We start from the raw sequence: 27,699 nt of genomic DNA on the forward strand, positions 1-27,699 counted from the left end.
TTGTAGTTCGGAAGTGCCGTCCACACGGAAAGAGATACTTGCTCCCGTGTCTCAGTGGGGTTCAGTAACGTCAGCTGATCCCCTGCTGTGTGGATGGCAGTCTCTCCTGCTGTCACCTCATTCAAAATTCAGTAGGCCTCTGCCTACACCCTCCTATTTCCTGGGCTTCAACACAGCCAGTTGTAGTTCGGAAGTACCGTCCACACGGAAAGAGATACTTGCTCCCGTGTCTCAGTGGGGTTCAGTAACGTCAGCTGATCCCCTGCTGTGTGGATGGCAGTCTCTCCTGCTGTCACCTCATTCAAAATTCAGTAGGCCTCTGCCTACACCCTCCTATTTCCTGGGCTTCAACACAGCCAGTTGTAGTTCGGAAGTGCCGTCCACACGGAAAGAGATACTTGCTCCCGTGTCTCAGTGGGGTTCAGTAACGTCAGCTGATCCCCTGCTGTGTGGATGGCAGTCTCTCCTGCTGTCACCTCATTCAAAATTCAGTAGGCCTCTGCCTACACCCTCCTATTTCCTGGGCTTCAACACAGCCAGTTGTAGTTCGGAAGTGCCGTCCACACGGAAAGAGATACTTGCTCCCGTGTCTCAGTGGGGTTCAGTAACGTCAGCTGATCCCCTGCTGTGTGGATGGCAGTCTCTCCTGCTGTAAACTCATTCAAAATACAGTAGGCCTCTGCCTACACCCTCCTATTTCCTGGGCTTCAACACAGCCAGTTGTAGTTCGGAAGTGCCGTCCACACGGAAAGAGATACTTGCTCCCGTGTCTCAGTGGGGTTCAGTAACGTCAGCTGATCCCCTGCTGTGTGGATGGCAGTCTCTCCTGCTGTCACCTCATTCAAAATTCAGTAGGCCTCTGCCTACACCCTCCTATTTCCTGGGCTTCAACACAGCCAGTTGTAGTTCGGAAGTGCCGTCCACACGGAAAGAGATACTTGCTCCCGTGTCTCAGTGGGGTTCAGTAACGTCAGCTGATCCCCTGCTGTGTGGATGGCAGTCTCTCCTGCTGTAAACTCATTCAAAATACAGTAGGCCTCTGCCTACACCCTCCTATTTCCTGGGCTTCAACACAGCCAGTTGTAGTTCGGAAGTGCCGTCCACACGGAAAGAGACACTTGCTCCCGTGTCTCAGTGGGGTTCAGTAACGTCAGCTGATCCCCTGCTGTGTGGATGGCAGTCTCTCCTGCTGTAAACTCATTCAAAATACAGTAGGCCTCTGCCTACACCCTCCTATTTCCTGGGCTTCAACACAGCCAGTTGTAGTTCGGAAGTGCCGTCCACACGGAAAGAGACACTTGCTCCCGTGTCTCAGTGGGGTTCAGTAACGTCAGCTGATCCCCTGCTGTGTGGATGGCAGTCTCTCCTGCTGTCACCTCATTCAAAATTCAGTAGGCCTCTGCCTACACCCTCCTATTTCCTGGGCTTCAACACAGCCAGTTGTAGTTCGGAAGTGCCGTCCACACGGAAAGAGATACTTGCTCCCGTGTCTCAGTGGGGTTCAGTAACGTCAGCTGATCCCCTGCTGTGTGGATGGCAGTCTCTCCTGCTGTAAACTCATTCAAAATACAGTAGGCCTCTGCCTACACCCTCCTATTTCCTGGGCTTCAACACAGCCAGTTGTAGTTCGGAAGTGCCGTCCACACGGAAAGAGACACTTGCTCCCGTGTCTCAGTGGGGTTCAGTAACGTCAGCTGATCCCCTGCTGTGTGGATGGCAGTCTCTCCTGCTGTCACCTCATTCAAAATTCAGTAGGCCTCTGCCTACACCCTCCTATTTCCTGGGCTTCAACACAGCCAGTTGTAGTTCGGAAGTGCCGTCCACACGGAAAGAGATACTTGCTCCCGTGTCTCAGTGGGGTTCAGTAACGTCAGCTGATCCCCTGCTGTGTGGATGGCAGTCTCTCCTGCTGTCACCTCATTCAAAATTCAGTAGGCCTCTGCCTACACCCTCCTATTTCCTGGGCTTCAACACAGCCAGTTGTAGTTCGGAAGTGCCGTCCACACGGAAAGAGATACTTGCTCCCGTGTCTCAGTGGGGTTCAGTAACGTCAGCTGATCCCCTGCTGTGTGGATGGCAGTCTCTCCTGCTGTCACCTCATTCAAAATTCAGTAGGCCTCTGCCTACACCCTCCTATTTCCTGGGCTTCAACACAGCCAGTTGTAGTTCGGAAGTACCGTCCACACGGAAAGAGATACTTGCTCCCGTGTCTCAGTGGGGTTCAGTAACGTCAGCTGATCCCCTGCTGTGTGGATGGCAGTCTCTCCTGCTGTCACCTCATTCAAAATTCAGTAGGCCTCTGCCTACACCCTCCTATTTCCTGGGCTTCAACACAGCCAGTTGTAGTTCGGAAGTGCCGTCCACACGGAAAGAGATACTTGCTCCCGTGTCTCAGTGGGGTTCAGTAACGTCAGCTGATCCCCTGCTGTGTGGATGGCAGTCTCTCCTGCTGTCACCTCATTCAAAATTCAGTAGGCCTCTGCCTACACCCTCCTATTTCCTGGGCTTCAACACAGCCAGTTGTAGTTCGGAAGTGCCGTCCACACGGAAAGAGATACTTGCTCCCGTGTCTCAGTGGGGTTCAGTAACGTCAGCTGATCCCCTGCTGTGTGGATGGCAGTCTCTCCTGCTGTAAACTCATTCAAAATACAGTAGGCCTCTGCCTACACCCTCCTATTTCCTGGGCTTCAACACAGCCAGTTGTAGTTCGGAAGTGCCGTCCACACGGAAAGAGATACTTGCTCCCGTGTCTCAGTGGGGTTCAGTAACGTCAGCTGATCCCCTGCTGTGTGGATGGCAGTCTCTCCTGCTGTCACCTCATTCAAAATTCAGTAGGCCTCTGCCTACACCCTCCTATTTCCTGGGCTTCAACACAGCCAGTTGTAGTTCGGAAGTGCCGTCCACACGGAAAGAGATACTTGCTCCCGTGTCTCAGTGGGGTTCAGTAACGTCAGCTGATCCCCTGCTGTGTGGATGGCAGTCTCTCCTGCTGTAAACTCATTCAAAATACAGTAGGCCTCTGCCTACACCCTCCTATTTCCTGGGCTTCAACACAGCCAGTTGTAGTTCGGAAGTGCCGTCCACACGGAAAGAGACACTTGCTCCCGTGTCTCAGTGGGGTTCAGTAACGTCAGCTGATCCCCTGCTGTGTGGATGGCAGTCTCTCCTGCTGTAAACTCATTCAAAATACAGTAGGCCTCTGCCTACACCCTCCTATTTCCTGGGCTTCAACACAGCCAGTTGTAGTTCGGAAGTGCCGTCCACACGGAAAGAGACACTTGCTCCCGTGTCTCAGTGGGGTTCAGTAACGTCAGCTGATCCCCTGCTGTGTGGATGGCAGTCTCTCCTGCTGTCACCTCATTCAAAATTCAGTAGGCCTCTGCCTACACCCTCCTATTTCCTGGGCTTCAACACAGCCAGTTGTAGTTCGGAAGTGCCGTCCACACGGAAAGAGATACTTGCTCCCGTGTCTCAGTGGGGTTCAGTAACGTCAGCTGATCCCCTGCTGTGTGGATGGCAGTCTCTCCTGCTGTAAACTCATTCAAAATACAGTAGGCCTCTGCCTACACCCTCCTATTTCCTGGGCTTCAACACAGCCAGTTGTAGTTCGGAAGTGCCGTCCACACGGAAAGAGACACTTGCTCCCGTGTCTCAGTGGGGTTCAGTAACGTCAGCTGATCCCCTGCTGTGTGGATGGCAGTCTCTCCTGCTGTCACCTCATTCAAAATTCAGTAGGCCTCTGCCTACACCCTCCTATTTCCTGGGCTTCAACACAGCCAGTTGTAGTTCGGAAGTGCCGTCCACACGGAAAGAGATACTTGCTCCCGTGTCTCAGTGGGGTTCAGTAACGTCAGCTGATCCCCTTCTGTGTGGATGGCAGTCTCTCCTGCTGTAAACTCATTCAAAATACAGTAGGCCTCTGCCTACACCCTCCTATTTCCTGGGCTTCAACACAGCCAGTTGTAGTTCGGAAGTGCCGTCCACACGGAAAGAGATACTTGCTCCCGTGTCTCAGTGGGGTTCAGTAACGTCAGCTGATCCCCTGCTTTGTGGATGGCAGTCTCTCCTGCTGTAAACTCATTCAAAATACAGTAGGCCTCTGCCTACACCCTCCTATTTCCTGGGCTTCAACACAGCCAGTTGTAGTTCGGAAGTGCCGTCCACACGGAAAGAGATACTTGCTCCCGTGTCTCAGTGGGGTTCAGTAATGTCAGCTGATCCCCTGCTGTGTGGATGGCAAAGTCTCCTGCTGCCTACACAGTCGTACCACTACTGATTTTTAACCGTGCTCCAATTAGGCCTGTGGCTCCACTGTCTCTCGTATTTCCCCTGTCCTCCAACCCTGCCAGTTACAGCTCCGAAGTGGCGTCTGCACAATCCACACTTGTTCCTGTGTTACAGGTGTTCAGTCCGATCAGTTAATCCCCTGATGTGTGTCCGGCAATGTCGCCTGCTCTGTCCACATTCCCATTATCGGAATGTGGACAGAGCAGGCGACATTGCCGGACACACATCAGGGGATTAACTGACCGGACTGAACACCTGTAACACAGGAACAAGTGTGGATTGTGCAGACGCCACTTCGGAGCTGTAACTGGCGGGGTTGGAGGACAGGGGAAATACGAAAATCAGTGAATCCACAGGCCTAAGTGGAGCTTGGTTCAAATTAGTAGTCTACAACCGATCTTAAAATTTCTTCAATGCAGCCTAAGCCTGCTCCGTGCTTGTCCCTGGGCTTCAACACAGCCAGTTGTTGCTCGGAAGTGCCGTCTTCACAGAGTAAAACACTAGCTCCTGTGTTTGTGGGGTTCAGTAACGTCAGCTGTTCCCCTGCTGTTTTGATGGCAATCTGTCCTGCTGCCTCCCAATTGACAGCACATCAGGCCTCAGCCTGCTAAGTGCTTGTCCTGGGCTCCAACATCGCCAGTTGCTGCTCATAACTGACTTTGGCACGGGTACTCCCTCCTGCCCAGCTTGGTTCCAGCCCTGCCTGCTGTTTCCGGGAAGTGTCAATGTCAGTTTGCCACCCCAAGTTGCCATGTCGTGTTGCGGTTGGGTTAGCCGAGGCTAGGGTGCCAGCAGTTTAGGTGCTTCCTATGTGGACTGCGGGTTCTGGTAAGAAAGGTTTGTTCCATAGTGCCAGTAGGACAAGCACCCCCTGTAGGACTGTGTGATTCGGTAACTGCGGCCAGCTTGCGGCATGCCAACTTTGCTTTTCAGGGGTAACTTCTGATACCCCTCCGGGTTCCAGCACCGTCAGCTGGTTCTCATCAGAGCCTTTGGCCTAGGTGCCTCCATCTCGGTATCCGAGTTCCAGCAACGTCTGCTGGTCCTTGGTAGTGCTTTGTAGCACAGGTACCTCCTGCTTAGTAACCGGGTTCCAGCACCGTCAGCTGGTCCTCGGTTGTGCCATTGGCTCTTATTCCTTCTGCTGCCCCTCCGGGTGCCAGCACTGTCAGCTGGTCCTCGCTATTTCCATTTGCTCTTGCAGCTTATGCTACCCCTCCGGGTTCCAGCACCGTCAGCTGGTTCTCGTCAGAGCCTTTGGCCTAGGTGCCTCCATCTCGGTATCCGAGTTCTGGCAACGTCTGCTGGTCCTTGGTAGTGCTTTGTAGCACAGGTACCTCCTGCTTAGTAACCGGGTTCCAGCACCGTCAGCTGGTCCTCGGTTGTGCCATTGGCTCTTATTCCTTCTGCTGCCCCTCCGGGTGCCAGCACTGTCAGCTGGTCCTCGCTATTTCCATTTGCTCTTGCAGCTTATGCTACCCCTCCGGGTTCCAGCACCGTCAGCTGGTTCTCGTCAGAGCCTTTGGCCTAGGTGCCTCCATCTCGGTATCCGAGTTCCGGCAACGTCTGCTGGTCCTTGGTAGTGCTTTGTAGCACAGGTACCTCCTGCTTAGTAACCGGGTTCCAGCACCGTCAGCTGGTCCTCGGTAGTGCCATTGGCTCTTGTTCCTTCTGCTGCCCCTCCGGGTGCCAGTACCGTCAGCTGGTTCAAGAGGACAAAGAACAGGAAGACAACCACCAAGATGCAGAACAACAAGAGAGAGAAGACAAAGAAGCATAAAAAAAACAAAGCAGAAGAACATTAAGCATAAGACTAATACTCTGAGCAAATGATATTATCTTATTTATAAGCAGAAGAAGACTAAGCAGTGTATGGGGGTGAGTCCGTTCCTCCTCGTGGTGCCCCTGGAAAAGGCCTGCTTCTGCAGGCCAAACTGAACGCGGACAAATCCTGTTGTAAATCTTTTGTGACAGGCAGAACGGAAGGTGTAAACTTCTAACTTTTCTAGATAACAACTACAGGAATGCCTGACACAAACAAGAATATGATGAAGAAGAATAGGAAGAAGATGAAGAAGCTGAATATGTAGAATAATAATTGTTGAATAAGAAGAATATGAAGAATGTAAGAAAAGGAAGAAGAAGAAGAAGAAGAAGAAGAAGAAGAAGAAGAAGAAGAAGAAGAATGTAAAAAAAGGAAGTAGAAGAAGAAGAAGAAGAATGTAAAAAAAGGAATAAGAAGAAGAATGTAAAAAAAGGAAGTAGAAGAAGAAGAAGAAGAATGTAAAAAAAGGAAGTAGAAGAAGAAGAAGAAGAATGTAAAAAAAGGAAGTAGAAGAAGAAGACATACATGTCTGGCAAAATATAAATGAGGCTAACATAGTCAATATCTTTGTAACTCCTAACATCTTTAAAAAAAAAAGTTTAATTCCTGCTATTCCATTTGATTGGGCTAAACCTCTATGGCTTTAATGTCTCCTCCACCTCCCACAATACATTCTACATTATTCTTAGTTGTTTTTCTTCATGTAGAATTAACCTACAAGGAAAGAAAGGGTTTTTTTTAATTCCGATATTTTGGCCCCATTGACTTGCATTGGTTCCCGGTATCGGAATCGGCGATACCGATACTTTTTTTTAAGATCGGCCGATCCATTCCGATCCGATATTTTCAAGTATCGGCTGGTATCGCTCAACTCTAATCTTCAGTGGTTTCAATTGCAGCAGAAGCAGCACAGGTACACTTAGAAAAGCAAGGCTGGCAGACGAAAGTTGCATGGGAAAGGCAGATTGATTCTTTACATATTTTGCAGTCATATTTAGAAAGCCTTCTGAAACCAGATACAAATGAGCAGGTAGTACAACTGCGTCTTTTAGAAGGTGGTAGAGTCGGTGTTTGTTCTGGAACGTCCTTGGGACGATATCTCTTCAACCGGTGTTGCAGGGCAAGGGGCATTCCAACCGTCTTTGTACTTCTTAGGCTTAGCTCTCCACTCACCAGTTCATTAGCCAATTGTTTTAGGTACATTCTTCTGCGCATTTGTTTAAGTTCATTACCGAGGTAAATTACTTGTGAGTTGATGCCACCCACATTCAGCATTGTAAAGAAGATTACCATCGGCCAGCGTTTGGTATTTCGACTTACATTGAAATTGCCACACATTTGGTCAGCAGTGTCAATGCCGCTTTTGGTCAAATTATAAAAAGTTATGATTTCTGGTTTCCTTAGCTCCCCAGACTCTGGATCAATGGTGTAATCATTATGTAATGAAGAGACCAAAATCACATTTTTCCTCTCGCGTGGGATGTAAGAAACTAAAATCTTTCCATTACTGAACCCAAACATAGTGCTATACTGTTGTTTGCCTTTTGTATATAGAAAATCTGGCGGCAACTGCCTTTTGTTTTTTCTAACAGTTCCCACATATGACAGCTTTTTCGTTTTTAAAAAATCAATCAGATCAAAGTCAGTAAACCAGTTGTCAGCAGTGATATTTCGACCAGATCCAAACATTGGCTCAGCAATTCTCTTTACCACATCACTAGGCTTGTTGCTCACATTGAAAGGACCTGGTGGCTGTCTTCCACAATAAACTTCCATGTTCATAGTGTACATCATCCTTGCATCAACCATGGCAAAAATTTTAATTCCATATTTGTTTGACTTTGATTGTATATATTGCCGAAAACCACATCTTCCACGGAAACCTGGAAGCATCTCATCAATAGTGAGGTTTTGCCCCGGGCAATAGCTTTTTTGACAATTCATAATAAATTGTTGAAATATGTCCCAAATTGGTGCAAGCCGGTCATAACCTTTTCGTTCTGTCCGGGTACTTCGATCATCGAAACGGAGGCAACGGATGAACACTTTGAATCGTTTCAGATTCATCACAAGGCTGAATTTTTCGATGCCATCACCGTCTGTCCCCCACAGCTCCTCCAAACTTTGCCTATTTGCTCTGAAAGCACCAGCTAGGTATAACAAGCCAATAAATGCCTTGAGTTCAATCACATCAGTGTTTTTGATGTCCCTCTCTCTGGAGAATTGCTCTTTGATTGTGTCAATATACTGGTTAGTGAACCGAACAATAGTTTCCAACATGCTATCTGTAATTAGATTACTCCAACATTCCACTGCAGTTTTAGCTTTTCTAGCACTTCCAATAACTCCAGGAAGGTGTGTAATAATATTGTGGGATTCTCTGCGCTGTTTGTTCTTGGGTGCCTTTTTGTTCCACTTTGTATTTTTATCTTTGCCCAAATAATAAGCTAGATCTGTGTCTGTTTCCTCTGTATCAGTGTCATCACCATCCTGCTCTGTTCCAGAATCAGTGTTACATTCTGCTACCTCATCTTCAGATGAAATGTCACTAGATTCCTCTAAATCCTCAGTTACTGCTGGTTCTTCCTCATCATCTTCTAACAAAAAAATCTTCATTTCTTCTAAATGAAGGGATTTAGATGAATCATACTGTTTTCTGGCCATTGCAGCAGAAAATCTGAAGCAAGAGAGAAAGAGTATGTGTTAGGGCGCAATGTGCCTTAGAAGCCACCCTCCTTTTGTCTAAGAAAACAGTACTTATGTACACTAACTTAGCATTAATCCTTCATAAAACAAGCTAAATACACAATCGTGATGAATAAAAAAAGAAAATACTAACCTTTCAATTTGTGTTGAAATCAGGCGCAATGTGCCTGAGAAGCCAAAGTGTTGATATCTGCTCACTAGAAGGTCTGCTGAGTCACTGTGATATCAGGTTTCACAGAGCCTGTAGAGTCAGGAGATAACTAGGAGGGGTGGGGTTTTCTGATAAGTGGGCAAGGAGAGAGAAGTGAAACTAATTACTGTGTGCCTGTCAGATCTATTGCGCCTGACGGAGGGTTAAATCTTTGCTGGCTGCTTTCCTCTCCAGCTGTCCATGCTGGTCGCCAACCCTCTGTCCAGTCTTCTGTGCCTCGATCGCACTGCATCACTGGCCCAATATTTACTATAGGCCAGGATTTCTGGACACAAACAAGCCCTGTAATATACTGTGCATGCTCTCTAGGGCCTACTTGTGGCCGGATGTTCCTGCCTAGATTTAACACTGGACCAGATGTGATGAGACGAAAGGGCAGAGGACTTGAAAGTGTGCAGGAAGCAGCTGGAGTGGCTAGAGAGGTGAGCTGTAAGGTGAGTATAAGAATTTTTTATATTTTTTAAATCTTACATTTATAATATTCCTGTGTCTGCAAGAACCAAGAGCATAATACTTTAAAGGACATTAAGGACTTATAATTTGCGAAGAATAAGTTTTCAACAAATTGAATTTCCCTTGAAAATCTGAAATTCAAAGTTTGCCTGATCCAATAATCTCTACTATAGACTAAGTTGTCCCTCTCGTACTTGCCAGAAGGTGACAAATCAATAGACAAACCTGGAACGATACACCAACCTCAGAAAAAATATGCGCTAAGCATCCAATGTTGCAGAGCGATACTGGAAGAAAATGCACTCACAGGAAGACATTACCACATTCAAACAAGGTATTTACACATTCAATTTGGCCTCCACCTCTGCTAAACAGGACTACTCAATACCGTATATACTCGAGTATACGTCGATCCGAGTATAAGTCGACCCCCCTAATTTTGCCTCAAAAACCTGGGAAAACTTATTGACTCGAGTATAAGTCTAGGGTGGGAATTGCCGAAGATACTGGTAAATTTCAAAAATAAAAAAAGATAAGAATAAAAGTAAAATTAAGTGAGACATCAGTAGGTTAAATGTTTTTGAATATTTATTTAAAAGAAAAACATTAAACAAGCCCTGTAAGTTGAAAAGAGGGTCAACAAAACCAATAGGGCAACAACAATGACTTTAAAAGTACAAAAACCTCAGCTCAATGTAAAACACAAGAGTTAAAATCCTTCAAAGTCACTGGATTCCTCATCATCTGTATGTCCAAACAGAGCTTCTTCTTCAGCTGGTAAGAGGTTATCAGCATAGACATTGTCGTCATCATCACTGAGTTGGTCATCACCGTCACTGCTGTCGTCTTCATACAAAGCGCTGTCTTCACTGCCATCCATAACATTACTAATGCCACATTTCTTGAAGGCGCGTTGCACCATGTTCTCTGGAATCTCTTCCCATGCATCACGAACCCACTTTGCTATTAATTCTATGTCCGGCTTCATCAGATTTCCAAGTTTTGTTAGTCGGGCTTGACCAGATGACATCCACTCATGCCACATCCTCCGCACACGGTCTTTGAAAGGTTTATTTAAACACACATCTAGGGGCTGCAATACAGATGTAAGTCCACCTGGAATAACCGCCAAAGTAACTTGAGAAGACTTTGCCAATTTTTTTATGTCATCACATGTGTGGGCTCTGAACATATCCCAAACTAGCAATGATGGTTTTTTCTTTAAGGCTGTTCCTGGTCGTCCATTCCAAATTTCTTCCAGCCATTTTTTTTGTTCCATCTTCATCCATCCAGCCTTTAATATGAGCGCGCACTGTAATTCGTGGTGGGAATTGGACCTTTTTAGGCAGGGTCTTTCTTTTAAAAATAATGACAGGCCGCAGCTTAGTTCCATTAGCCAAACATGAAAGAACGACTGTGAAATGATTTTTTTCATTTCCTGTGGTTCTGAGTAGAATAGTTTTTTCTCCCATATTTGCAACAGTTCTGTTGCTGGGAAGATCAAAAGTCAGCCATATGTTTCATCCATATTTCCAATATCTCCCAGGTCATAGTTATGGATCCTTCTTTGTTTTATGATGAATGAATGGAATGACATCACTTTTTCATCAAGGTCTTTTGGCAACTTCTGTGAAATCTTTGTTCTTTGTCGCAAACATAGGCCAAATCTATTCATGAAACGGGTACACCATCCTGCTGATGCAACAAATTTTTCAATTCCTGGTGCTTTCAATTGACCTTCTTTAGCATTTGAAGGGCACGTAAGCGAATTCCCATGCGTGTTACGCAGTAGCCATTTTGACGACACTCCATAATCCATTTATGCAATTCAGTCTCTAGAGCCCCATACGACACCTTCAAACCACGTTGAGCTTTTTTGCCTTTGGAGTCTTTTCCAAGTCCGCTTTCATTTTCCGCCAATCCCTTACTAGTTTTTCGTTAACACAAAATTCCCTACTTGCAATACTGTTATTGCTTTCTTCTGCTCTTGACACAACCTTAAGTTTGAAACCAGCTTCGTACGACCTGCGTTTTTGCTTTGGTCCGGGATTTGAAGTACTGGGATCCATTTCTAACAGGATAAAAAAAACCGCTCCGTCCAAATACCGTAATGCTGCACAACATATGCCCCCATAAATGCTGCACAGTGAGTAATGGTGGCCCAAATACCGTAATGTTGCAAAACAGGTATGCCCCCATAAATGCTGCACAGTGAGTAATGGTGGCCCAAATACCCTAATGCTGCACAACAGGTTTGCCCCCATAAATGCTGCACAGTGAGTAATGGTGGCCCAAATACCGTAATGCTGCACAACAGGTATGCCCCCATAAATGCTGCACAGTGAGTAATGGTGGCCCAAATACCGTAATGCTGCACAACAGGTATGCCCCAATAAATGCTGCACAGTGCATGATTTATTGGCCAAGTGATAGGATTAACGGTACCGGTAATCCTATCATGTTGCTGCTGCCCCTGCTGGAATTTAAAAAAAAAAAAAAAAAAACACTATATACTCACCTCCGTTGCTGACAGCTGCTCCTGAGCATTACCGGCTCTTCAGTGACTCAGGCAGAGGGCGCGTGCTATCCACGTCATCACGCCCCCTGCACGTCACTGCCGGAGGACGGGAGAGAGTGGCGCGCTGGGAGAGAGCGGCACACAGCGACTTGTAACGCCGCCGCCGCCGCCACCGCCGCCGGGACACTGACAGGCTGCAGGGGACCGCAGACACATACCGGGGAACGCGGAGACGACGGGGACCAGGTAAGTTTGAACCGTGACCCGAATATAAGTCGAAAAAGGGGGGCTGAAAAACTCGACTTATATTCGAGTATATACGGTAACTCCTATATCTTCTCTATCCCATAAACCCAAACATATTCCACACATCCATCTACTGTTGCCTCCTCCAACCTTCCTCTTTTCTGTAGAACACTTTGCCTCACAATTCAAAAAAAGATCAACCACTTCAAACAAAGCTTTAATGTTTAGGCACCCCAACTCCACTGCATACCAGACCAATGTCTTTCCCCAATAACCTTCTTTCCCACATCACTAAAGGAAAGCTTGCTCAATCCCTGTCCAAGTCATACCTCACCACTTCTGTGCTTAACCCTTCTAACCTCCTCCCTAACCTTACCACCATGCTTATCCCAGCCCTAATCCATATTTTCAACCTTTCATTAGTATCTTGTGCCTTTGTGTTGGCAGTGAATTATTCAGGATGCTCTCCAAGCATGTGACGACAGAGCTTCTTTATTCAGGAACAATCAGGAACAGTATGCGTAATAGATCAAGAAAAAATAATTTGTGTGTCTCTATCTGTACAACATCTACAGCAGGCTGCTTCTCTCATACACAGACACAGGAAAACAGGAAATACAGTCACATGCTATCCCTGTGTGAGTCTCTGGGAGTTTTTTTTAAACTTTATAAACAGCATACAAATCTAGCTACTGAACACTCATAGACAGGAATGGAGTTGTTGCACCAAGCATATTCCAACACTTTGATTCTGCTTTCAAACACATAATCACATCTACCCTGAAGAGGCCATCCCTCGATCCTGTATGACACCAAACTTCTTGAACATCATGCCCACATTGAAATTTCCTCCCACCTCTCATTCAACATACTGATAACCTACAATACAGCATCCATCCCCACAACTCTACTGAAACTACCCTTATGAAAATTACTAACGACTAGTGTTGAGCATTCCGATACTGCAAATATCGGGTATCGGCCGATATTCGCTGTATCGGAATTCCGATACCGAGTACCGATATTTTTTCAATATCGGATACCGGAATCGGAAGTTCCCATAATGCAATGAGCCACTGTTGTGGCTGTGATTGGCTAATGAAATTATGTCATCATGATGCGCGGTCTGTGCGCATCATGATGCGCGGTCTGTGCTGGCCTACCGGGGGTCTGTGCGGGCCTGCCGGGGGTCTGTGCGGGCTGCCGGTGGTCTGTACAGGCCTGCCAGGGGTCTGTGCCGGCTGCCAACGGTCTGTACGGGCCTGCCGGGGGTCTGTGCCAGCTGGCGGCGGTCTGTACGGGCCTGCCGGGGGTCTGAGCCGGCTGCCGAGGGGTCTGTGCCGGCCTGCCGGGGGGGGGTCTGTGCCGGCTGGCGGCGGTCTGTACGGGCCTGCCGGGGGTCTGTGCCGGCTGCCGGCCATCTGTACGGGCCTGCCGGGGGGTCTGTGCCGGCTGCCGGCGGTCTGTACGGGCCTGCCGGGGGTCTGTGTGTGTGTGCAGGCATCGTCGGATTGGACTATAAGTCCCATCGGGCGATGCCTGCTACAATGACACTGACACATTAGCCAATGATGGGACAGTAGTAGTCCCATTATCCGGCTACTGTGTTGAATGTAAAAAAAAAAAAAACATACATACTACATACATACAACATACATACTACATACTAACTTCATATATACTACATTCATACAACATACTACATACATACTACATTCATACAGCATACATACTACATATATACTGTACTACATTCATACAGCATACATACATACTTCATATATACTACATTCATACAGCATACATACATACTACATTCATACAGCATACATACATACTACATATATACTACATTCATACAGCATACATACATACTACATATATACTACATTCATACAGCATACATACATACTTCATATATACTACATTCATACAGCATACATACATACTACATTCATACAGCATACATACATACTACATATATACTGTACTACATTCATACAGCATACATACATACTACATACATACTTCATATATACTACATTCATACAGCATACATACATACATACTACATACTACATTCATACAGCATACATGCATACTACATATATACTACATTCATACAGCATACATACATACTACATATATACAACATTCATACAACATACATGCATACTACATACATACTACATTCATATAACATACATACATATATACATACTACATACATACTACATATATACTACATGCATACTACACACATACAACATACATACATAAAACATGCTACAGATATACTACATATATACTACCTATATACTACATTAATACATCATACATACATACTACATATATAGTACATATATACTACATTCATACAGCATACATACATACTACATACATACAACATACATAAAACATGCTACAGATATACTACATACATACAATACATTCATACAATACATACATATAGACATACAGTACATATAACATAGAGTACATACTCACCATTACTTGTCACATTGTTCCCCGAAGCCAGTGTCATCTGTGAAAAAAATATGAAAAAAAACAAACCACCAAATACTCCCTGTTCCACAGAAATCCATGAGTGTCCCACGCCGATCTCCCATGGAGATCCAGGAATCCAATGGGGGCTCCAGGAATCCAATGACGGGAGATAGGTATCCTTCCGCACTGTATTCCTCCGCCACTGTAAAAAAAAAAATAGTCCCTAGTCTCACTTTTGGCATTGCTGTGTGAGAAAGTTCCCATGCAGCTTTTGCCATAAAGTGAGACTAGGGACTATTTTTCTTTACAGTGGTGGAGGAATACAGTGCAGAAGGTTACCTACCTCCCGTCATTGGATTCCTGGAGCCCCTAGAGAACGGTCACATCAGCTGATGCTGCTGTTCTCCATGGGAGATCGGTGTGGGACACTCGTGGATTTCTGCAGAACAGGGAGTATTTGGTGGTTTGTTTTTTTCATATTTTTTTCACAGATGACACTGGCTTCGGGGATCAAAGTGACAAGTAATGGTGAGTATGTACTCTATGTTATATGTACTGTAAGTCTATATGTATGTATTGTATGAATGTATGAATGTATTATATGTAGTATGTATGTAGTATATCTGTAGCATGTTTTATGTATGTTGTATGTATGTATGTAGTATGTATGTATGCTGTTTGAATGTAGTATATATGTATGCTGTATGAATGTAGTATATATTTAGTATGTATGTTGTATGAATGTAGTATATATGTAGTATGTATGCTGTATGAATGTAGTATGTATGTAGTATGCATGTTGTATGTATGTAGTATGTATGAATGTAGTATGCATGTAGTATGTATGTATGTTGTATGAATGTTGTATATATGTAGTATGTCTGTAGTATGTATGTAGTGTGTATGTATGCTGTATGAATGTAGTATATATGAAGTATGCATGTAGTATGTATGTATCCTGTATGAATGTAGTATATATGTAGTATGTATGTATGCTGTATGAATGTAGTATATATGTAGTATGTATGTAGTATGTATGCATGTTGTATGAATGTAGTATATATGAAGTATGCATGTAGTATGTATGTTTTTTTTTTTTCTTTTTACATTCAACACATTAGCCGGATGATGGGACTACTACTGTCCCATTATTGGCTAATGTGTCAATCACTGTCATTGTAGCAGGCATCGCCCGATGGGACTTGTAGTCCCATCGGACGATGCCTGCACACACACACAGACCGCCGGCAGGCCCGTACAGACCGCTGGCAGCCGGCATAGACCCCCGGCAGCCGGCACAGACTCCCGGCAGGCCCGTACAGACCCCCGGCAGCCGGCACAGACCCCCGGCAGACCCGTACAGACCCCCGGCAGCGACCCCCGGGCAGCTGGCACAGACCCCCAGCAGGCCCGTACAGACCCCTGAGAGGCCCGCACAGAGCCCGCCCGCACACACAGACACGCTCAGTGTCCGCCCACGCACCGCCCACACTTCCCCCCTCCCGAACTTGATGTACAAGGAAAGAAAGGGTTTTTTTTTAAATCCAATATTTCTGTCCCATTGACTTGAATGGGACTTCCGTTATCGGAATCGGCGATACCCGATACTTTTTGTGTATCGGGCCGATCCAATCCGATCTGATATTTCTGGATATCGGATGTTATCGCTCAACACTACTAACGACTTACTAACTACCAAAGCTAGCACACGATATTGTATACTCCTCTTTCTAAACCTGCCTCGTGCCTTTATAGTATGGCAGGGCTGCATTTACACATTTCTATGCCCTAGGACAAAGCACATAATTCTGTGCCTACCCCCTCCCGTCAAAAAGTTTCTGAGAAATGCATTGATTCGAAATTAGTCACGCCCACTTAAACAAACTTTACCATCACCTGTCTCATCATATTGAGGGTTCCTGAGAATCGAATGCTTTACATCATACTCCACTGAAACTACCCTTATGAAATTTACTAACAACTTACTAACTACCGAAGTTAACAGGCGATATTGTATATGCCACTTTCTAGACCTGTCTTGTGCATTCACAGTGTGTACAAAACTGAGCTCATAATCTAACTTTCATTTTCTTTCATCTGACAAGCCTACAATCTGCAGTAACCACCGAACGACCAAGCCACTGCACGACCAGCTCTACCCTCACCTACTGTATCCTCACCCATCCCTTGTAGGTTGTGAGCCCTCGCGGGCAGGCTCCTCCCTCCTCCTTCCAGTCATGACTTGTACTGTTTAAGAATACTGTACTTGATTTTATTATTAGTGATGGGCAAGCACTAAAGTGCTCAGGTGATCATTGATCAGGTCAAGCAAATTGGAATACTTGAGTACTTGGACAGAACAACGAGCCCAATGTAAGTCTAAGAGAGACCCAAGCATTTTTACCACCATCCCCCCTTGGGGGGTCCTTTTGAGGTCTAAAAATGTCTGAAAATGATTGAACCACTGCTCAAATGACACGGGGACATCATGGGTATCACCCCTGTAAGCATTCCTGACTCCTAGTTCACAGCTTTAAACAATGTTGTCAGAGTTTCATGCCATTTTTACCGGTGCACCAAAAAACATACCAAAACGAAACGAAAACAGATTTTGCTGTGAAATATGTTAAGGTACATCCTTTCCAGGTTAATGACTTGTATATAAGGCAAAATAAATAACCCCAGACCAAAATGTTCCTCCACCACTTTTGCTTTGTTCAGACGCAGTGTTTTTGAAGCATTTTTCAACTTTAACATTGCTTTCAACCAAAACAAATGCATTCACTGGGAAATGTCATTGTAACATTTACCAACCCTAGCTGGCCATGTGGTATGTGACACATAAGCAGACATATCTTGTTTCATTTATGAAGGAGGGACTGTTAAAGTCACAGAGCCTATTTTTACAGGGGCATCAGGCAGCATTAATCTGCTTAAAGGGCCATTATTAAGCAGTGGGTCTCCGAAACTGTTATAGTTTATGCAGTGAGTGGATGGGCTGCCAAGAATTACTATGCACCCCAATACCCCTTTCACGAGATGTCCAGGAGGGCTTCCATAAAAAATGTTGCATTGAATGCAAGGCCTGCCCTGCTACCAAGTTGTTTGCACCCCAATATGCCTTAGAACCCAGGTACTGGATGGGCCCAGGAAAATCCACTTCACATTATTCATTTTGTACTCCCATTCTGTTTTCTTATGGATTGACTGCAAGGTCTGTCCTGTTACCAAGTCATTTGCACCCCAATAAGCCTTTGAACCCAGGTACTGGATGGGCCCAGGAAAATCCACTTCACATTATTCATTTTGTACTCCCATTCTGTTTTCTTATGCATTGACAGCAAGGCCTACCCTGCTGCCAAGTTATCTTCACCCCAATATTCCTTTGAACCCAGGTACTGGATGGGTCCAGTAAAATCCACTTCACATTATTCATTTTGTACTCCCATTCTGTTTTCTTATGCATTGACTGCAAGGCCTGCCCTGCTACCACGTCATATGCACCCCAATAAGCCTTTTGTTACGTCCATCTGCAAGTCTGGGCTGCAGAAAGACAGCGCCCCGAGTAGCACCGACACCCTTTACCCCTATACAGGTATCTGGATTTACTGCAGAGCCCAGGAAGCGCTGTCTGAACAGGAGCAGAGAGCCAGAGCAGAACGGTCGCAATAGAAAAGCAGTGAGGGAGCCAAAAATGAAGTCGGAAACCAGGCGAGCAGTGGAGGTACAGAAACGGGAAGCAGAGACAGAGTCGAGAGTCCAGGCAGAGGTCACAAACCGGGAGAGTAGCGGAGGTACAAAATCGTCAGGCAGAAGAGGGGGTCAGGAATCCAGGCCAAGGTCAGCGTCAGTAATCGGGAGAAATGCAAGGTACAAAAACGGCAATCAATAGAGTAGTCAGAAATTCAGGCTGGCGTCAGAGTTAACGATAGGCAATCACAAAGTAACACGTAGGGGAACCAAGAATATATCCGGCGGCTTGCAAGACCAGTCCCAAAGTATTTGAGGGATCAGGTCATCCCTCACAGGCTCCCGGACTGCTGATGTCATCAAAACCGCCCCCAGGACCAGACCCGATGATGATGCACAAACCCCTTCATGACAGACAGCGGAGTGGAGTCTGCGTCCACTAGACGCCTGCGCAGGAACCCTTTCACTGTTGCTGCCATCCCTCGGGCGCGAACCATGGCGCCTCCCAGTGGCCGAGGCTGGAACAGCAGGCTCTGAGCTCGACGGCGATGTGTCAGTCCGGCGCCTCCTGGTGGTCGAGGCCTAGACCGCAGCCCCCGAGCCCACGGGCAGCATGACCGTCCATCGCCTCCTCGTGGCTGAGGGCGGAACAGCAGGCCCCGAGTCTGATGGCGATGTGACAGTACCCCCTTCTCCAAGAGGGGCCTCCGGACCCTCAAAACCGGGTTTATCAGGATGAAGGAGATGAAATTTCCTAATTAATGCCTTGGCATGGACGTTCCTTGCAGGAACCCAGGACCTCTCCTCCGGGCCATAGCCCCTCCAGTGTACCAGATACTGTACTGAGCCCCTCACGAGGTGGGAGTCAAGGATACCCTGGACTTCATACTCCAAGGTACCCCCGACCGAAACGGGAGGAGGAGGGGACTGGACAGGGTGAACTGGTGAGCGATACAGTTTGAGAAGGGATTTGTGGAACACGTTAGGTAATTTAAATGACTGCGGAAGTTTCAAACGGAAGGCTACCGGGTTAACCACTTCTATAATTTCGTATGGGCCGATAAATCTGGGACCCAGTTTGGCAGATGGTACTTTAAGTTTGATGTTTTTAGTAGAAAGCCAAACCTTGTCCCCAACCCCCAAGTGTGGCCCCTTGGATCGGCATTTGTTTGCAGCTGAAGCCTGTCTAACCTGAGCCCCTTTCAAATTCGCATTTACTTTAGACCATATTGTTTTCAAGCGATGTATGTTTTTCTCTACCCCAGGGAGCTCCGATATCCTAGCCGAGAATGACCCAAAGCGCGGATGCAATCCAAGGTTACAAATAAAAGGGGTAGTTTTAATGGAGTCCTGGTAACGATTATTTAAGGCAAACTCAGCCAATGGCAGGTGTTCCACCCAATCGGACTGGTGTCCTGACACGTAACAACGGAGGTATTGCTCCAGAGCTTTATTAGTACGTTCGGTTTGCCCATTGGTTTCGGGGTGGTAGGCCGAGGAGAAGGATAACTCAACACCGATGCGTTTACAGAACGCCCTCCAGAATTTCGAGACGAACTGGGTACCTCTGTCGGACACAATATTTGATGGAACACCATGAAGACTTATAATGTGCACAAGGAACAATTTGCTCAAGGTTTCGGAGTTAGGTAACCCAGACAGGGGAATAAAATGGCACTGTTTGCTGAAACTGTCTACCACCACCCAGATACACGTTTTCCCATCTGAGGGCGGCAGGTCTGTAATGAAGTCCATGGAGATGTGGGTCCATGGACTCTCAGGGGTGGGCAAGGACTGAAGCCAGCCAGCAGGGCGATTATGGGGGGATTTGGCGCGGGCACAGACTTCTCATGCTGAAACATAGTTCTTACAGTGCTTGACCACCGTCGGCCACCAAAAGTTCCTAGTTACCAACCTGGTGGTATTATTGAGCCCAGGATGGCCTGCCAGGACAGAGTCATGTGACTCTTTAAGAACTTGAAGGCGAAAGGTATTCGGAACGAACAATTTTTTTGGCGGTGTAGTGTCAGGAGCTCGTTCTGGAGACCTACGGATCTCCTCCAGAAGGTCTAAGGAAACTGCCGACACGACGATCCCATTGGCTAATATAGGAACGGGTTCACAGTCTTCGGTTTGTGTGGGGCAAAAGCTGCGAGAGAGGGCATCGGCCCTCACATTTTTCGTACCAGGGCGAAAGGTGATTAAAAAATCAAACCTTGAAAAGAACAAGGCCCACCTGGCCTGCCTGGAATTCAGTCTTTTAGCTGACTCCAGGTAGGTCAGGTTTTTGTGGTCAGTAATGACGGTGACCTTGTGTTTGGCGCCTTCGAGAAAGTGACGCCATTCCTTGAAGGCCCATTTGATTGCTAGTAATTCCCGATTACCAATATCATAGTTCTTCTCTGTGGCAGAGAACTTTCAGGAAAAAAAAGCACATGGGCGCAGCAGAGTGAGGGCTGCGGTGCCTTGCGATAGCACTGCTCCCACTCTGACTTCGGAGGCATCCACCTCCACAATAAATGGGCGGTCTAAGTCAGCTTGTACTAAAACTGGGTTGGCCACAAAGCACTCCTTTAACGTAGAAAATGCTTGAATTGCCTCAGTGCTTTCAGCCATTTGGGTTGCACCCAAGCCTTAATAGGTTGGATCTTGGCAGGATCCATGCGGAGCCCTCTGCCTGAGACCATGTACCCCAAAAATTGTACCTCCTCAGCAAAAAAGACACATTTCTCCAATTTAGCAAACAAGGAGTTCTCTCGCAGTCTCTGCAGTACCGAACGGACGAGTTGAGCATGTGTCACAGGGTCAGTAGAGTAAATTAAAATGTCATCCAAGTACACCACGACATACACACCAGAGATGTCCACCTATGATGAGAGGTGGAGGAAGGCCTGATTAAAAGCTATGCACAATTTAAAGGAGCGGGTCTCCTAGACTTGAAATGCCCATACACTAAGTGCGTTGGCTGGCAAACATTTTCCCCTGTGAGGTAGATATCACATTTTTTTTCAGGGACATCATAAACACCTTGCAAAACTGTAACGTGGTTTTCTCCATAGTTGCTGCTGGGAAGGGGCATGTTTTTATTAACAATATGGCGGATGAATTGTTGGATGAAGTGATCTGGTAAAGGGGCATGATGATGACAGGAATGGGAAAGTACATGATTAATAGAAGCAGTGGCTATGGGAGGTATGAGATCCAGAATACAGCGAACAATAATTTGGCATTTAGCCACCATCAATTACCAGAATCGGTTTCATGCCCATTTGAAGATTGATGTAACAGATGCGTGTGTGAGACTCAGCCTAAGAATTGTCCGTCCAAAATATGTTGCCAAAGATGCACGTGTCTATATAAAGGGCAAAGTGCAACATGTTCGGGAGATGCTGAATTAGAGAAAGCAGATCAGTGTTAGAGGAAAACCAAACAAACTAATGGATGCTCGTGAAAAAGTAAGTTTAAAGAGGAGTGCAATCACCATAACTATAAACACACCCGTGGCACAAGCTTCTTCATCTTCACCCATACATGTTATCAATAATATCCTAATGTTCCAGTCTAAAACTAATTGTTCTATTGTAGTGAACGCTGTTAAAGGAATGGCACAAAACGTACATAACCACGACCCTTGGAAACACCTGATTTCCTCTTTACAACATATGGACGATGATGGTATTGATGACGATTTAGAAACTTACCACATCTACAACAATAAGATGAAGATCACAGCTGCAAAACATGTGCAAAAAATGCAGTGAATGTCTGGAAAATCATTTTCTCTAGGGCAAAGTTTACCTCTTACTAAAGTAGTACCGAATGAGGCATACACAGCTCTCAGTCGTACTCAGCGCGAGATGCTTGAAAGATGATGTATTCTGATTTGTCCATGTCCACTTTTTTAAAGCGAGCAGAAAAGAAGGATGATATAGGGGAAGACATGTGACTTTGGTCAGTAAGGAGGTGATGTCAGGTACAGATAGGTAGATCTGCATGTCATCGGCGTAGTGATGATATTGCAAACTGTGCCATTACATCAGCTGTCACAGGCCAAAGGTGTAGATGGAGATGAGTAGGGGTTCTAGAACAGAGCCTTGGGTGTTGTGAGTTCATTTTCCCCTTCACTACTGAGGCCCGAGGAACTCCCTTCTGGTGAAGAAAGGTAGTGAGCCTGATTGTCAAACACCTGGGGCTGATGATGATGACTGGCTGAGTGGAGTTAATGACTGGATATAAGGCTGCCGACGCCCTTCTGGCCTGCGGGTGATTTCTCTGTGGACTTCTAGGAAACCAGTCTGATTCCTGCTCATCTAAAGCTAAGATTTCTGCTTTGCCTTTTTGCATTAGTGTTTTGTTTTCCTTGCTTTTCTGGATTCTGCCTTTCCCTGCTGGGGTGAGCTGAATCTCCTTTTGCCTGTTGCTCTGTCTTCAGAATATTCCTGAGTACTGACATAGCTTTTTTGAAGCCTAGCGTTTTCAGGGCCTTTTTTACTGTCAGTTGGTTGGCTCTTATCTTCATAGGGTTTTTCACGGATTGCAGACAGCAGCCTTCCTGTCCTTTCCTATCTAAGCTAGCGTGGGCCCCATCTTTGCTCAGTCTATCTTTCTGTCTGTGTTTTGTTCTTTCTTCTTGCTTCACCGTCATTATATGTGGGGGGCTGCCTTTTGCTTTGGGGTCTGCTCTGGGGCAGTTTAGATTTCCCTTTCTGTCTTTAGGCTATGTAGTCCTCCGGCTGTGATCGAGGGGCCTAGGGCATCATAGCAGCCCCCCACGGCTACTGCAAGTTGTGTTGATAGGTTCAGGGATCTGCAATCCGATAGCTGCCAACTTCTCTGGTTTTCTGGACTTAGCTAGCATTTCTATTTTTGCCTCCTACAGTGACTCAATCATAACAGAATCACCCGCCATACCGCAGATTCTATGGTACTCAATAGCAGGAAAGAATTGTATAAAAAAAAAAAAAAGGTGTGTATATTTTTTCCTCTATATCTCTGAGGCCGTAGGGGGATTTTTTTTTTTTCTCTCAATGGAGATAAAGCAATTGTCTGATTGTGTGGAGCAGCTCGCTGCGGAAGTGCGGGGAATTTCCGCCTACCTTGCTCATTCACATGCTGCTGAACCAAAGATTCCTACACCTGATGTATTTTTGGGGAATCGGTCTAAATTTTTGAATTTCAAAAATAATTGTAAATTATTTTTTGCCTTGAAGCCTAACTCGTCAGGGAGCTCCGCGCAGCAGGTTAAAATTGTCATCTCTTTGCTGCGTGGCGATCCCCAGGATTGGGCGTTTTCTTTGAAACCAGATGATCCTATTCTGACTAATGTGAACGCATTTTTTCAGGCCTTGGGGTTGTTGTATGACGAACCTAATGCTATTGATCAGGCTGAAAAGACCCTGCTGGCATTGAACCAGGGTCGTGATTCTGCAGAATTGTACTGTCAAAAATTCCGAAAATGGGCGGTACTTACTACCTGGAATGATAATGCCTTGGCTGCTCTCTTTCGGAAGGGGTTGTCAGAAGCTATAAAAGATACTATGGTGGGATTTCCTGTTCCCTCTGGTCTTGACGATTCTATGTCTTTAGCCATTCAGGTTGATCGGCGTTTACGCGAACGCAGAGCTGCACGAGAGGTGTTGCCACCTGTTGAACAGATGTCTGAACCTATGCAATGTGATAGAGTTTTTTCCAGAGAGCAGCGTCAGAAGTTCAGAAGGCGTAATAAGTTGTGTTTTTTCTGTGGAGATGCCTCGCATATTATTTCTGTCTGTCCTAAACGCGAGAAACGCTTTGCACACATGTTTTCTGTTGGTGGTGTTCAACCTAAGTTTCTTCTGGCTATTACTCTGATCTGCTCCCTGTCCACATTTTCCGCCAAGGCTTTTGTGGATTCGGGAGCAGCTCTAAACCTAATGGACTTGGATTTTGCTAAACGTTGTGGATTTCCGATGACACCTCTGCAGACGCCTATCCCTTTGAGGGGGATTGATGCTACTCCTTTGGCTAAAAAAACCCCTCAGTTTTGGACCCAGGTGGTAATGCGGGTCGCCCCAGACCATCAAGAAAATTGCAGGTTTTTGGTGTTACATAATCTGCATGATACTATTGTTCTGGGGTTTCCCTGGTTACAAATTCATAATCCAGTTTTGGATTGGAAATCTGTGTCTGTGGTGAGTTGGGGTTGTCGGTGTGCCTTTAGTGAGGCTCCAATGTTTTCCACCTCTCCTCAGTCGCATGATGTTCCTGATTATTAGGCAGACTTTTATGATGTATTTAGTGAGAATGAGTCTGCGTCTCTGCCTCCTCATAGGAGTTATGACTGTGCTATTGAACTGAGCCCGGGGTGTAAATTTCCCAAGGGTCGGCTCTTCAATTTATCTGTACCCGAGCACGAGGCTATGCGATCCTATATTAAGGAGGCGTTGGAGAAGGGTCATATTAGACCATCCTCGTCACCCTTAGGTGCCGGTTTTTTTTTTGTAGCCAAAAAGGATGGATCATTAAGACCTTGTATTGATTATCGTGCTCTCAACAAAATTACTGTTAAATATCAGTATCCGTTACCTCTGATTTCTGATCTATTCTCCAGAGTTAAAGGTGCTTGCTGGTTTACCAAGCTTGACCTTAGGGGGGGCGTATAATCTTATTCGCATTAAGCATGGGGATGAATGGAAGACGGCGTTTAATACTCCGGAGGGACATTTTGAGTACCTGGTGATGCCTTTTGTGCTCACTAATGCCCCTTCTGTCTTCCAGTGCTTCATGAACGATATTTTCCGAGATTTTGTCGATAAAGTTTTGATTATCTATCTGGATGATATTTTGATCTTCTCCAAGGATTGGGATTCTCATGTGGAACATATTCGGACTGTGTTCTGGATCTTGAGGGAGAATTCCCTGTATGTCAAAGGATCTAAATGCCTTTTTGGAGTACAGAGGATTTCTTTTTTGGGATTTATTTTGTCCCTGTCAACTATTGAAATGGACCCAGCCAAGGTACAGGCCATTTACGATTGGGTTCAGCCCACTTCTTTGAAGGCCCTCCAGAAGTTTTTGGGTTTTGCTAATTTTTATCGGAAATTTATAGCAAAATTTTCTAGTATTGCCAAGTCATTGACTGATTTGACTAAGAAGGGTGCTGATGTGTTAAATTGATCTCCGGAGGCTGTTTCTTCCTTTCAGGAGCTGAAGCGAAGATTCACCTCTGCCCCGGTTTTGCGGCAACCTGATGTCTCACTTCCGTTCCAGGTAGAGGTGGATGCTTCTGAGATAGGTGCAGGAGCTGTTTTGTCCCAAAAGGATCCTGTAACATCTAAAATGAATCCCTGTGCTTTCTTTTCCTGAAAGTTCTCTCCATCTGAACGTAACTATGATGTGGGGAATCGGGAACTGTTAGCCATGAAATGGGCATTTGAGGAGTGGAGACATTGGTTGGAGGGAGCTAAGCATCAAGTCGTGGTCCTCACTGACCACAAGAATTTGATTTACCTAGAGTCGGCTAAGCGCTTGAACCCTAGACAGGCTAGGTGGGCCTTGTTTTTTACACGTTTTGATTTTGTGGTTTCTTTTCTTCCTGGAACTAAGAATGTCAAGGCTGACGCCCTCTCTAGGAGCTTCTTTGCTGATTCTCCTGTGGTGACCAAGCCTGCTACCATCTTAGGCGAAGGGGTAGTTCTGCCATCTCGCCCGATTTGAGACGTGCTCTGGAAGAGTTCCAGGAGGACAAACCTGAGCGTTGTCCCAGTGGGAAGTTGTATGTTCCTGACCAGTGGAAGAAGAGAGTGATGTCTGAAGTTCATTGCTCTGCTTTGGCTGGTCATCCAGGTATTTTTGGTACTAGAGATCTGGTGAGTCGGTCTTTTTGGTGGCCCTCCTTGTCTCGTGACGTCAGGAATTTTGTGCAGTCCTGTGGGACGTGCTCCCGGTCCAAATCGTGTTCTCGCTCTAGTGGGTTGTTGATGCCTTTGCCTGTCCCCAAGAGGCCATGGACCCATATTTCAATGGATTTCATCTCTGATATGCCTGTCTCTCAAAGGATGACTGTTATTTGGGTGATTTGTGATAGGTTCTCTAAGATGGTTCATCTTGTACCACTCCCTAAGTTGCACAAAAGGAAATTTTCTGCTCACCCCTCTTCACTGCTAATCACACCTCCGACGCACGGAAACACCCTGACCCGGGTGTATAGTGCATGCACAACATAGAAAAAGATTTTCCAGCGTCTCCAGGAGATAAAATAACAATTGCTTTATTGAAAATTCCATGATTAAGCCCTTTCAGGGTGAAACGTGTAGGAAAGTGCTCCCCTCCATATGCCTCTTTATGTTGTTTTTACTTGATGGTAAGAAGATTTTATATTTTCAATAAAGCAATTGTTATTTTATCTCCTGTAGATGCTGGAAAATCTTTTTCTATGTTGTGCACTCCCTAAGTTGCCGTCTTCCTCTGAATTGGTGCCCCTGTTTTTACAACAGGTGGTTCGTTTGCACGGGATTCCTGAGAACATTGTATCTGACAGAGGAGTCCAGTTTGTGTCTAGATTTTGGAGAACTTTCTGTTCCAAGCTGGGAATTCAGTTGTCCTTCTCCTCTGCTTTTCACCCTCAGACCAATGGGCAGACAGAGAGAACAAACCAGACCTTGGAGTCATATTTGAGATGTTTTATTTCTGCTGATCAGGATGATTGGGTTTCATTTTTGCCCTTGGCCGAATTTGCTTTAAATAATAGAGCTATTTCTGCCACTTTGATGTCTCCTTTTTTTTGTAACTTTGGGTTTCATCCTCGATTTTCTTCAGGGCAGGTGGAGCCCTCTGCCTGCCCAGGGGTTGACACTGTGGTGGAGAGAATGCACCAGATCTGGGACCAAGTGGTGGATAAGTTATCTCTCTCCCAGGAAAAGGCCCAGCGGTTTTCCAATCGACATAGGACCATTGGTCCCCAATTTAAGGTTGGTGATATGGTGTGGTTATCATCAAAAAATATTGCTATGAAGGTGGCTTCTCCTAAGTTTAAGCCTAGATTTATTGGACCTTACAAGATTTTGGAGATTATTAATCCGGTCTCTTTTCGTTTGGCTCTTCCTGTCACATTTAAAATCCATAATGTGTTCCATAAATCTTTGTTGAAGAGGTTTGTTGAACCTGTTGTTCCGGGGGTTGCACCTCCAGACCCTGTATTGGTTGAAGGTAACATGGAATATGAGGTAGAGAAAGTACTGGATTCCCGTCTGGCTAGACGGAGACTCCAGTATTTGG

Source organism: Dendrobates tinctorius, unplaced genomic scaffold (assembly GCF_039654945.1).
Source record: "Dendrobates tinctorius isolate UK_male_01 unplaced genomic scaffold, ASM3965494v1 ptg000145l, whole genome shotgun sequence".
NCBI classification, from domain to species: Eukaryota; Metazoa; Chordata; class Amphibia; order Anura; family Dendrobatidae; genus Dendrobates; species Dendrobates tinctorius.